This window comes from Bufo gargarizans, chromosome 2, assembly GCF_014858855.1.
Source record: "Bufo gargarizans isolate SCDJY-AF-19 chromosome 2, ASM1485885v1, whole genome shotgun sequence".
In the NCBI taxonomy this organism is placed as follows: Eukaryota; Metazoa; Chordata; class Amphibia; order Anura; family Bufonidae; genus Bufo; species Bufo gargarizans.
This window is the reverse complement of record NC_058081.1, coordinates 666,973,262-666,987,214: the sequence shown is the minus strand read 5'-3', so window position 1 is coordinate 666,987,214 and position 13,953 is coordinate 666,973,262.

Sequence of the window (13,953 nt, the reverse complement as noted above, 5' to 3'; positions counted from 1 at the left end):
TTTCTGCTATATCAGAGCTATTTGGAATCTATCCCTAAAATGGTATATAATATTCAAGGTGCACATAGGGTCATTCAGAATAACTTCACACACACGCTACTGTGCATTTCCAAGTCTAATTCTGTTAGTAAATCCATACCGGTCACCCAGCGCCTAAATACTAGGCCTCAAATTTATATCCCGCTAAATCTGTCGTTACCGCTGTACTGTTGTGGCTGGGCAAGTTATTTAGTGTCCGTCAAAGCACATTTTTTGTTCTGGGTTGAAATACAATTCCCAATTTAGCAATTTCAGAATTTAGTGGTTTCTGCTATATCAGAGCTATTTGAAATCTATCCCTAAAAGGGTATATAATATTCAAGGTGCACATAGGGTCATTCAGAATAACTTCACACACACGCTACTGTGCATTTTCAAGTTTAATTCTGTCACTAAATCCATACCGGTCACCCAGCGCCTAAATACTAGGCCTCAAATTTATATCCCGCTAAATCTGTCGTTACCGCTGTACTGTTGTGGCTGGGCAAGTTATTTAGTGTCCGTCAAAGCACATTTTTTGTTCTGGGTTGAAATACAATTCCCAATTTAGCAATTTCATAATTTAGTGGTTTCTGCTATATCAGAGCTATTTGAAATCTATCCCTAAAAGGGTATATAATATTCAAGGTGCACATAGGGTCATTCAGAATAACTTCACACACACGCTACTGTGCATTTCCAAGTCTAATTCTGTCAGTAAATCCATACCGGTCACCCAGCGCCTAAATACTAGGCCTCAAATTTATATTCAGCTGAATTTGAATACAATACATTGGGCCAAATAATATTTTTGTTGTTGTGGTGAACCATAACAATGAGGAAAACATCTAGTAAGGGACGCGGACGTGGACATGGTCGTGGTGGTGTTAGTGGACCCTCTGGTGCTGGGAGAGGACGTGGCCGTTCTGCCACATCCACACGTCCTAGTGTACCAACTACCTCAGGTCCCAGTAGCCGCCAGAATTTACAGCGATATGGTGGGGCCCAATGCCGTTCTAAGGATGGTAAGGCCTGAGCAGGTACAGGCATTAGTCAATTGGGTGGCCGACAGTGGATCCAGCACGTTCACATTATCTCCCACCCAGTCTTCTGCAGAAAGCGCACAGATGGCGCCTGAAAACCAACCCCATCAGTCTGTCACATCACCCCCATGCATATCAGGGAAACTGTCTGAGCCTCAAGTTATGCAGCAGTCTCTTATGCTGTTTGAAGACTCTGCTGGCAGGGTTTCCCAAGGGCATCCACCTAGCCCTTCCCCAGCGGTGGAAGACATAGACTGCACTGACGCACAATCACTTATGTTTCCTGATGATGAGGTCATGGGAATACCACCTCATTTCTCTGATGATGACGAAACACAGGTGCCAACTGCTGCGTCTTTCTGCAGTGTGCAGACTGAACAGGAGGTCAGGGATCAAGACTGGGTGGAAGACTATGCAGGGGACGATGAGGTCCTAGACCCCACATGGAATGAAGGTCGTGCCACTGACTTTCACAGTTCGGAGGAAGAGGCAGTGGTGAGACCGAGATAACAGCGTAGCAAAAGAGGGAGCAGTGGGCAAAAGCAGAACACCCGCCGCCAAGAGACTCCGTCTGCTACTGACCGCCGCCATCTGGGACCGAGCACCCCAAAGGCAGCTTCAAGGAGTTCCCTGGCATGGCACTTCTTCAAACAATGTGCTGACGACAAGACCCGAGTGGTTTGCACGCTGTGCCATCAGAGCCTGAAGCGAGGCATTAACGTTCTGAACCTGAGCACAACCTGCATGACCAGGCACCTGCATGCAAAGCATGAACTGCAGTGGAGTAAACACCTTAAAACCAAGGAAGTCACTCAGGCTCCCCCTGCTACCTCTTCTGCTGCTGCCGCCTCGGCCTCTTCTGCTGCTGCCGCCTCGGCCTCTTCCTCCGCCTCTGGAGGAACGTTGGCACCTGCCGCCCAGCAAACAGGGGATGTACCACCAACACCACCACCACCTCCGTCACCAAGCGTCTCAACCATGTCACACGGCAGCGTTCAGCTCTCCATCTCACAAACATTTGAGAGAAAGCGTAAATTCCCACCTAGCCACCCTCGATCCCTGGCCCTGAATGCCAGCATTTCTAAACTACTGGCCTATGAAATGCTGTCATTTAGGCTGGTGGACACAGACAGCTTCAAACAGCTCATGTCGCTTGCTGTCCCACAGTATGTTGTTCCCAGCCGCCACTACTTCTCCAAGAGAGCCGTGCCTTCCCTGCACAACCAAGTATCCAATAAAATCAAGTGTGCACTGCGCAACGCCATCTGTAGCAAGGTCCACCTAACCACAGATACGTGGACCAGTAAGCACGGCCAGGGACGCTATATCTCCCTAACTGCACACTGGGTAAATGTATTGGCAGCTGGGCCCCAGGCGGAGAGCTGTTTGGCGCACGTCCTTCCGCCGCCAAGGATCGCAGGGCAACATTCTTTGCCTCCTGTTGCCACCTCCTCCTTCTCGGCTTCCTCCTCCTCTTCTTCCACCTGCTCATCCAGTCAGCCACACACCTTCACCACCAACTTCAGCACAGCCCGGGGTAAACGTCAGCAGGCCATTCTGAAACTCATATGTTTGGGGGACAGGCCCCACACCGCACAGGAGTTGTGGCGGGGTATAGAACAACAGACCGACGAGTGGTTGCTGCCGGTGAGCCTCAAGCCCGGCCTGGTGGTGTGTGATAATGGGCGAAATCTCGTTGCAGCTCTGGGACTAGCCAATTTGACGCACATCCCTTTCTTGGCGCATGTGCTGAATTTGGTGGTGCAGAAGTTCATTCACAACTACCCCGACATGTCAGAGCTGCTGCATAAAGTGCGGGCCGTCTGTTCGCGCTTCCGGCGTTCACATCCTGCTGCTGCTCGCCTGTCTGCGCTACAGCGTAACTTCGGCCTTCCCGCTCACCGCCTCATATGCGACATGCCCACCAGGTGGAACTCCACCTTGCAAATGCTGGACAGACTGTGCGAGCAGCAGCAGGCCATAGTGGAGTTTCAGCTGCAGCACGCACGGGTCAGTCGCACTGCGGAACAGCACCACTTCACCACCAATGACTGGGCCTCCATGCGAGACCTGTGTGCCCTGTTGCGCTGTTTCGAGTACTCCACCAACATGGCCAGTGGCGATGACGCCGTTATCAGCGTTACAATACCACTTCTATGTCTCCTTGAGAAAACACTTAGGGCGATGATGGAAGAGGAGGTGGCCCAGGAGGAGGAGGAGGAGGAGGAGGAGGAGGAAGTGGGGTCATTTTTAGCACTTTCAGGCCAGTCTCTTCGAAGTGACTCAGAGGGAGGTTTTTGGCAACAGCAGAGGCCAGGTACAAATGTGGCCAGCCAGGGCCCACTACTGGAGGACGAGGAGGACGAGGATGAGGAGGAGGTGGAGGAGGATGAGGATGAAGCATGGTCACAGCGGGGTGGCACCCAACGCAGCTCGGGTCCATCACTGGTGCGTGGCTGGGGGGAAAGGCAGGACGATGACGATACACCTCCCACAGAGGACAGCTTGTCCTTACCCCTGGGCAGCCTGGCACACATGAGCGACTACATGCTGCAGTGCCTGCGCAACGACAGCAGAGTTGCCCACATTTTAACCTGTGCGGACTACTGGGTTGCCACCCTGCTGGATCCACGCTACAAAGACAATGTGCCCACCTTACTTCCTGCACTGGAGCGTGATAGGAAGATGCGCGAGTACAAGCGCACGTTGGTAGACGCGCTACTGAGAGCATTCCCAAATGTCACAGGGGAACAAGTGGAAGCCCAAGGCCAAGGCAGAGGAGGAGCAAGAGGTCGCCAAGGCAGCTGTGTCACGGCCAGCTCCTCTGAGGGCAGGGTTAGCATGGCAGAGATGTGGAAAACTTTTGTCAACACGCCACAGCTAACTGCACCACCACCTGATACGCAACGTGTTAGCAGGAGGCAACATTTCACTAACATGGTGGAACAGTACGTGTGCACACCCCTCCACGTACTGACTGATGGTTCTGCCCCATTCAACTTCTGGGTCCTAAATTGTCCACGTGGCCAGAGCTAGCCTTTTATGCCTTGGAGGTGCTGGCCTGCCCGGCGGCCAGCGTTTTGTCTCTACAGCCAATGTGGACAAGCTGACGTTCATAAAAATGAACCAGGCATGGATCCCACAGGACCTGTCCGTCCCTTGTCCAGATTAGACATTAACTACCTCCCCTTAACCATATATTATTGGACTCCAGGGCACTTCCTCATTCAATCCTATTTTTATTTTCATTTTACCATTATATTGTGAGGCTACCCAAAGTTGAATAAACCTCTCCTCTGTCTGGGTGCCGGGGCCTAAATATATGCCAATGGACTGTTCCAATGTTGGGTGACGTGAAGCCTGATTCTCTGCTATGACATGCAGACTAATTCTCTGCTGACATGAAGCCAGATTCTCTGTTATGGGACCTCTCTTTCCCGCCTGGGTGCCGGGGCCTAAATATATGCCAATGGACTGTTGCAGTGGTGGCTGACGTGAAGTCTGATTCTCTGCTATGACATGCAGACTGATTCTCTGCTGACATGAAGCCAGATTCTCTGTTATGGGACCTCTCTTTCCCGCCTGGGTGCCGGGGCCTAAATATATGCCAATGGACTGTTGCAGTGGTGGCTGACGTGAAGCCTGATTCTCTGCTATGATATGAAGACTGATTCTCTGCTGACATGAAGCCAGATTGTCTGTTACGGGACCTCTCTCCTCTGCCTGGGTGCTGGGCCTAAATTTATGAAAATGGACTCTTACAGTGGTGGGTGACGTGAAGCCTGATTCTCTGCTATGATATGAAGACTGATTCTCTGCTGACATGAAGCCAGATTGTCTGTTACGGGACCTCTCTCCTCTGCCTGGGTGCTGGGCCTAAATTTATGAAAATGGACTCTTACAGTGGTGGGTGACGTGAAGCCTGATTCTCTGCTATGACATGAAGACTGATTCTCTGCTATGACATGAAGACTGATTCTCTTCTGACATGAAGCCAGATTCTCTGTTACGGGACCTCTCTCCTCTGCCTGGGTGCTGGGCCTAAATTTATGACAATGGACTGTTGCAGTGGTGGCTGACGTAAAGCCTGATTTTCTGCTATGACATGCAGACTGATTCTCTGCTGACATGAAGCCAGATCCTCTGTTACGGGACCTCTCTCCTCTGCCTGGGTGCTGGGCCTAAATATCTGACAATGGACTGTTGCAGTGGTGGCTGACGTGAAGCCTGATTCTCTGCTATGACATGCAGACTGATTCTCTGCTGACATGAAGACAGATTCTCTGTTACGGGACCTCTCTCCTCTGCCTGGGTGCCGGGGCCTAAATATCTGAGAATGGACTGTTCCAGTGGTGGGTGACGTGAAGCCAGATTCTCTGCTATGGGACCTCTGTCCAATTGATTTTGGTTAATTTTTATTTATTTAATTTTTATTTTAATTCATTTCCCTATCCAAATTTGTTTGCAGGGGATTTACCTACATGTTGCTGCCTTTTGCAGCCCTCTAGCCCTTTCCTGGGCTGTTTTACAGCTTTTTTAGTGCCGAAAAGTTCGGGTCCCCATTGACTTCAATGGGGTTCGGGTTCGGGACGAAGTTCGGATCGGGTTCGGATCCCGAACCCGAACATTTTCGGGAAGTTCGGCCGAACTTCTCGAACCCGAACATCCAGGCGTCCGCTCAACTCTACTCGTAACTTATCGGACCATTCTCCGGTTCTGACGGTCGCTGATTTTCGGCCCAGCAGGATACGGAGAAATATGATTTGGAAGTTGGACCCACACTGACTATCTGTGTTACCAGATACGGGGGGAATAGGGGATAAACTGAAGGAATATTTTGACATTAATCTTCCATCGGCATCAAAATTAGTGGTATGGGACGCCATGAAGGCTTATCTAAGAGGGCTACTAATAGCAGATATCAATGCTAAAAAGACCAAAACTAAACTAACTGACTGACTACCGCAGTGGGGCTCTTGGAGGCAGCACATGTTGCTGTTCCAACAGCAGACACTGAGACGCAGTGGAAAGAGGCTCAAGAAAAAGTTGAATGAGAAATTACTACAAAACGCGAAGAATAAGAGATTCTTTCAAAAGCAGTCCTACTACGAGGAGGGCGAAAAGGCGGGAAAATTGCTGGCCTTAATCTCTAAAGCCCAACAGCAGACATCATATATAGCGACACTTAGGGACTCAGAGGGAATACTAAGGGACGACCCTGACATGATAGTTCATATTATGCAATCCTTCTATTCCTCACTGTATGAATCTAAGATAACTGCCTCGGATGCAGAAATTCATGAGTTTCTACAACAGTTGCTACTGCGTACCCTGTCGGGAGAACATAGAGACATGTTAGATGCCCCAATAACCATCAAGGAACTGGAGGAGGCCTTGGGATCCATGTCTAATAATAAGGCGCCAGGGAGGGATGGGTTGCCACCTGAACTGTATAAGAGGTTTTCAGCCATACTTTTGCCACAGTTGCTGGAGGTCTGTAAGGAAGCGAAGGAACTGGGGTGCCTACCTGCCTCAATGAGTGAGGCTGTCATTGTGCTCATCCCGAAACCCGGTAAAGATGACAAAGAAGCTGATTCCTACAGGCCTATCTCGCTCCTGCAGACTGACGCGAAACTGTTGGCGAAAGTAATGGCGAATAGATTAAATCAGGTCATTACGATGCTTATTCATACAGACCAAGCAGGCTTTATGCCAAATGCCTCCACTGCTGTTAATGTCAGAAGACTTTTCATGAATATCCAGGCGAGTCAGGTCCACACCTTGTGTGCGGCGGTCGCATCTCTTGATGCGGCCAAGGCATTCGACAGTGTGGAATGGCGATATTTATGGCTAGTACTGGAGAGGATGGGCTTTGGGCGCCGATACATTGAATGGGTACAACTCTTGTATGCAACCCCAAAGCTGTGCTACGAATCAATGGGGCCTTGTCGGATCCCTTTGAATTACATAGAGGGACGAGACAGGGGTGTCCCCTGTCCCCGCTATTGTTTGCGGTGGCAGTGGAGCCCTTGGCGGAGGCTTTGAGGCAGGCAAGCTCGGTGAAGGGTTTTCAGTATGGGGAACTGACTGAAAAAGTCGCTCTCTATGCTGACGATCTGTTACTGTTCATGGAGGATTGGAGAAATTCCCTTAAGGAAGCCATGAAGGTTATTAATGATTATGGGGCGTTGTCTGGTCTCCGTATTAACTGGACGAAATCTGTAGTAATGCCATTAGCTAAAGGAGATGTCCCAAACCCAGAGGACGCCATGGGCTTAACGATAGTAGCTTCCTTTAAGTATTTAGGTGTCCAAATAACCCCTGATACTAGGGATTACGAAAGCCTAAACCTGACGCCATTACTAAACAGATTCAAAGATAAAGTGAACACGTGGATCAAGCTGCCGCTTTCCATGGTAGGAAGGACCAACCTTATAAAAATTATTTTGATGCCTCAGTTACTGTATCTTCTACATAATGCTCCTTGCTGGGTACCAAATTTTCTAAAAAGTGAATCCCCTGTTTAGGGACTTAATTTGGAAGAAAGGGGTCCCCCGTATTAAACTTGGCACTCTACGGCGACCAAAAAACGAATGGAGGTCTGGCCTTACCGGACCCGTGGCTATATTATCTGTCGAGTCAGCTACAACATATTAGAGGATGGGGAGATATAGAGAAAGTGAACACGGTAGGGAAAGTAGTGAGATTTCTTGTAGGACGGACATGTTTGATGTCTGCACTGGAGGATGGTACCTTTCGTATTAAAGGGGAACGATATGGAGTACTGAACACCATTCACAAGGTGTGGTGGAAAGCCAGGGATGTCACAAAGATCCCTGGTAGGTTGGGTTACCTTTGTTCTCAATATGCTTGTGAAAATCAAATAAAAATATCTGATTAAAAAAAAAAACGCTTTGTACTCGTGGGGAAAAGTCATGCATGTTCCCACAACGCACCAGCATCTTTACCCGCAATGCACACGCAACGCCCGTGTGAACCCAGCCTAACATTTAGAGAAGGACTTGCAGGTTCTCCTCACTGCTGGAGCTGCTAAAGCTCATAAGAGGGTGCTCCCGCCTCTGATAGCTAAGCTTTGCGGCTGTAGTGATGCACCACTGCCCTCTAGTGGTGCTTCCTGTAATTGGCTGAGTAGTCAGCCTGGAGAAAGCTGTGGTAACCTGCTGCAAGCCGTAGAATCAGGCAAAACCTCTGCCTGAAGAGGTTCTGGAAGGCAATCAAGGGGTGCCTGTGGAAGTTTCCAGGGTAGGACATAGGGTTGTACCCTGGGATTAAAAGTCAACACTGAGTTGTTATTCTGACCCACCCGTAGTGTTGGGGGTGCAGCCAGGTCAGGGTTAAGGGGTTCTGGTTCAGGTTGGGCTCGCTCTCTGAACCTCAGCTGGCCATCTGGGGCTTCCAGCAGGCATCTGACTCTCCCAGCAGAACCTAGTTCTTCCTGCCCGGCCTCTGGGGTGATAGCAGGGGATAGTGGCTTGGCCAGGAGGGTAATCCCTGCGGCAAAGGGGTCCTGCACGGAGCGCTTCGGGGTGTATTCCACCTGGTCCCCGACATATACCGTATTTTTCACATCATAAGACGCACCTTTTCCCCCAAAAATGGGGGGGAATACTCCTGCGTCTTATGGGGTGAATGCTGAAATTTTTATATCGCAGCCTGCGATGTATGAGTGAGCGGGGCGGGACTGGGAGGAGGAGCTGGGGGCCGGCAATTGCTGCGGGGCCGGTGCAGTCACAGTACTCCAGCCCCCTCCGCTCCAGTGCTGCACTATACAAATATAAAATGTCTCATTCAATTAAAAGTGATTAAACATGCCCCCCCACTTTTGATATTACCACTGTTATGGGGTGGGGGTCTGTGGATGGCACATACAGTTCCAAGAAAAAGTATGTGAACCCTTTGGAATTATATGGATTTCTGCACAAATTGGTCATAAAATGTGATCTGATCTTCATCTAAGTCACAACAATAGACAATCACAGTCTGCTTAAACTAATAACACACAAATAATAAATGTTACCATGTTTTTATTGAACACACCATGTAAGCATTCACAGTGTAGGTGGAAAAAGTATGTGGACCCTTAGATTTAATAACTGGTTGAACCTCCTTTGGCAGCAATAACTTCAACCAAACGTTTCCTGTAGTTGCAGATCAGACGTGCATAACGGTCAGGAGTAATTCTTGACCATTCCTCATTACAGAACTGTTTCAGTTCAGCAATATTCTTTTGACGTCTGGTGTGAATCGCTTTCTTGAGGTCATGCCACAGGATCTCAATCGGGTCAGGACTCTGGAGGTCAGGACTCTGACTGGGCCACTCCAGAAGGCGTATTTTCTTCTGTTTAAGCCATTCTGTTGATTTACTGCTATGCTTTGGGTCATTGTCCTGTTGCAACACCCATCTTCTGTTGAGCTTCAGCTGGTTGACAGATGGCCTTAAGTTCTCCTGCAAAATGTCTTGATAAACTTGGGAATTCATTTTTCCTTCGATGATAACAATCCGTCCAGGCCCTGACGCAGCAAAGCAGCCCCAAACCATGATGCCCCCACCACCATACTTTACAGTTGGGATGAGGTTTTGATGTTTGTGTGCCTTGCCTCTTTTTCTCCACACATAGTGTTGTGTGTTTCTTCCAAACAACTCAACTTTGGTTTCATCTGTCCACAGAATATTTTGCCTGTACTGCTGTGGAACATCCAGGTGCTCTTGTGCAAACTGTAAATGTGCAGCAATGGTTCTTTTGGGACAGCAGTGGCTTCCTCTGTGGTAGCCTCCCATGAAATCCATTCCTGTTTAGTGTTTTACGTATCGTAGATTCGCTAACAGGGATGTTAGCATATGCCAGAGACTTTTGTAAGTCTTTAGCTGATACTCTAAGATTCTTCTTCACCTCATTGAGCAGTCTGCGCTGTGCTCTTGCAGTCATCTTTACAGGACGGCCACTCCTAGGGAGAGTAGCAGCAGTGTTGAACTTTCTCCATTTATAGACAATTTGTCTTACCGTGGACTGATGAACAGCAAGGCTTTTGGAGATACTTTTATAACCCTTTCCAGCTTTAGGCAAGTCAACAATTCTTAATCGTAGGTCTTCTGAGAGCTCTTTTGTGCGAGGCATCATTCACATCAGGCAATGCTTCTTGTGAAAAGCAAACCCAGAACTGGTGTGTGTTTTTTATAGGGCAGGGCAGCTGTAACCAACACCTCCAATCTCATATCATTGATTGGACTCCAGTTGGCTGACACCTCACTCCAATTAGCTCTTGGAGATGTCATTAGTCTAGGTGTTCATATACTTTTTCCACCTGCAGTGTGAATGTTTACATGGTGAGTTCAATAAAAACATGGTAACATTTAATTATTTGTGTGTTATTAATTTAAGCAGACTGTGATTGTCTATTGTTGTGACTTAGATGAAGATCAGATATCCTTTTTATGACCAATTTGTGCAGAAATCCATATCTTTCCAAAGGGTTCATATACTTTTTCTTGCAACTGTATATAACAGTGCAATCCACAGATCCCCCATAACAGTGCCATCCACAGATCCCCCATAACAGTGCCATCCACAGATCCCCCATAACAGTGCCATCCACAGATCCCCCGTAACAGTGCCATCCGCAGATCCCCCGTAACAGTGCCATCCACAGATCCCCCGTAACAGTGCCATCCGCAGATCCCCCATAACAGTGCCATCCACAGATCCCCCCGTAACAATGCCATCCACAGACCCCCCCAGTAACAGTATACTTCACAGATCCCCCCATAACAGTGTCAGTCACAGATCCCCCCATAACAGTGCGTCATCCACATATCCCCCATAACAGTGCGTCATCCACAGATCCCCCATAACAGTGTCAGTCACAGATCCCCCATAACAGTGCGTCATCCACATATCCCCCATAACAGTGCGTCATCCACAGATCCCCCATAACAGTGCGTCATCCACAGATCCCCCATAACAGTGTGTCATCCACAGATCCCCCCATAGCAGTGCGTCATCCACAGATCCCTCATAACAGTGTCCTTCACAGATCCACCCATAACAGTGTCCTTCACAGATCCCCCCCATAACAGTGTCCTTCACAGATCCTCCCATAATAGTGCCATCCACAGATCCCCAGTAATAGTGCCACCCACAGACAACCATTAGTTCCAAACCCACCAAAAGCACACCTTTTGGTTAAACATTTTTCTTTTCTTATTTTCCTCCCCAAAAACCTAGGTGCGTCTTATGGGCCGATGTGTCTTATAGGGCGAAAAATACGGTAAGTTGTGGCTGGCCTGTGGCAGGTAATTTCATTTAACGGAGAGGCGGCCCACAAATAGTTCTTCCCAGCTATGATTGTCTTGGAGGAACCCAACACCTCTCTCCACGGAGAACCACAGCACAGTTCCCGTGCATCTGATTAGTTTAGGGTCCACTGGTTGTGGGTCATCCAGGACCTGCTTTACCCACTCTTCTACTGCCGTTTTATGCTCCCATTGACTTTGGGCATGGCAAGTGATCTCGAGAGGGACCTCGGGATTAATATGACTGGGCGTGGGTTCAGTCCTCCTGAGTGGCGGAGTGGAAACTCCTGCAGCTTCCGCCGCGGTCGGATGGCCAGTTGTTGCGGTCGGATGGCCAGTTCCGGTGCCTCCTGCCAGTGTGCAGGGAACTCTGTGATGGGCGACATGATCACGGCGGTCTCTGAAGCCTCAGTCGACTCTGCAGGGGTCGCGGCTTGCTTCTGGGCCGAGTGGCTTTCTCCGCTTTGAAGTCGGCCCTATGTTGGTCTCCGGTATTGGTGACGCCCCCTACTTCAAGAGGTAGTTTGTGATACAGACCGATGCCTCTGAAGTAGGTCCCAGAGCTGTACTGTCTCAGGACATTAATGTTTTCCTGAACCAAAAGCTTACCCCAGCCGAGACTAGGTACAGTATAGTGCAGAGAGAGTGCCTGGCTATCAAGTGGGCATTCGAGTCTCTCTGCTATTATCTGTTGGAGAGAAAGTTCCGTCTGGTGACCGACCACTCCCCTCTCAAGTGGATGAGCCAAGCCAAAGAGAGGAATGCTCGGGTCACGAGGTGGTTCTTGTCTTTACAAAACTTTAAGTTTTCCGTGGAACATAGGGCAGGCAGGTTACAGGAAAATGCAAATGCCCTGTCCTGTTTACTCTGTCTGGCAAGTATCCACCCCCTCAGGGTTGAACAAAGGGGGGAGGTATTTAGGAAGGTGCAAGGGTCTGTCATTGATGGAAGGTATGTGTCACAGAGATTCCTGGCCTCGGTGAGGTAAGAGCCGCTAATTTTAAGTGTCAGCGGCAGTTAGTGCTGACTGACACTATTTGTTATTTAGTATGGCTGTAGAGCCGATCCGGGCCGGCTCTTACTGGGAGCAGCCAAAGTGCAGGGTGGGTGCCTTCTCCCTACGCTCCAGGCCAGGTTTTGGCTGGGATATAAAAACCCAGCCAGCAGTCTCAGCTGTGTGGATTATCCTCCACTTCACAGTGATGCTGTGGTTTTGGGATTTGCATGAGGTGTGCCGTGCTAAAGGGCTGAGAGCCGCATTGCTGTAAAACAGGCCCCCTAAAGCCTGCAGTTTATGGCTGATGAAAAACTGCTAACCAGATGAACGTTGTGTTCTGTGGACTTTCCATGGTGTGAACATACACCAATACTGAAAACTGTTATTTTGTTTTGCTTTTCGTGTGAATAAACACTGAACTATTTAAGTTAAAGATTTTGAGATTGCCTCTATACTGCGTCTGCTAAGCTGCCTTCCAGAGCAAATCCCCACAGTACATGGCAGACCTGTGAGCCATTCGGAGGTCACCGGTTGACATGGTAACCCTTATATCTTGTTGGGGGCTGCTAACGTGGTGCAGGGTGAGCTCCCTCCCTCTGGCTAACCACTTAGTGCTACGGTCATCATACAATAAGCAAATTCCAATTCCGGCTGTTGCAGTAACTGTTGTGTCACAGCTGACACCTGCTGCTGATGGTGAAGACTTAGCTCCTGAACGCGGACCATCATCACACTGTACTCTTAGGCTTCTTTCAAACAAGCGAGTTTTCTGTGCGGGTGCAATGCATGACGTGAACGCATAGCACCCGCACTGAATCCTGACCAATTCATTTCAATGGGTCTGTGTACATGAGTTTTCTTCACGCATCACTTCTGTGTTCCATGAAAAACGCAGCATGTTCTATATTCTGTGTTTTTCACGCAGTCCTGGCTCCATAGAAGTGAATGGGGCTTCAGTGAAAAACGCATTGCATCCGGAAGCAAGTGCGGGTGCGATGCGTTTTTCACTGATGGTTGCTAGGGGATGTTGTTTGTAAACCTTCAGTTTTTTATCACCTGCATGAAAACGCATGAAAACGCATTGCACAAAAACTGAACGCAATCTCAGACAAAACTGGCTGAACTTGTTTGCAAAATGGTGCGAGTTTCACTGAACGCATCCAGACCTAATCCGTCACGCCCGTGTAAAAGGCTATGTATGCGGAGTTCCTTCCTGCAAAAGCATAATGGTATGGTGATGTGCATGAAGGGGTTAAAATAACACAGTAGGTGAATATTGTGAATATGAGTTGTTATAACTGATAATAAACTCAGCCCTGCTACATCTCTAACTTTTGTAAAAAAAAATAATAGATCTATTGAACAGATCAGTCTAAGGAAATGGATCATATGCTTAACAATGGTGCCATCTTGTGGCGAAAGTACATAATTACATTGCAACAAGGGAACAAATATCAGGCCTACCAGAGCATTGCATCACATGTATATGTCTACAGCCATGCTGCATGTCTAACAATTACTTGTCAGTTTCTACAGTGGCAAAGGATTTTCTGAACCAAGAATGAAGTGTTGTATATCTAAGA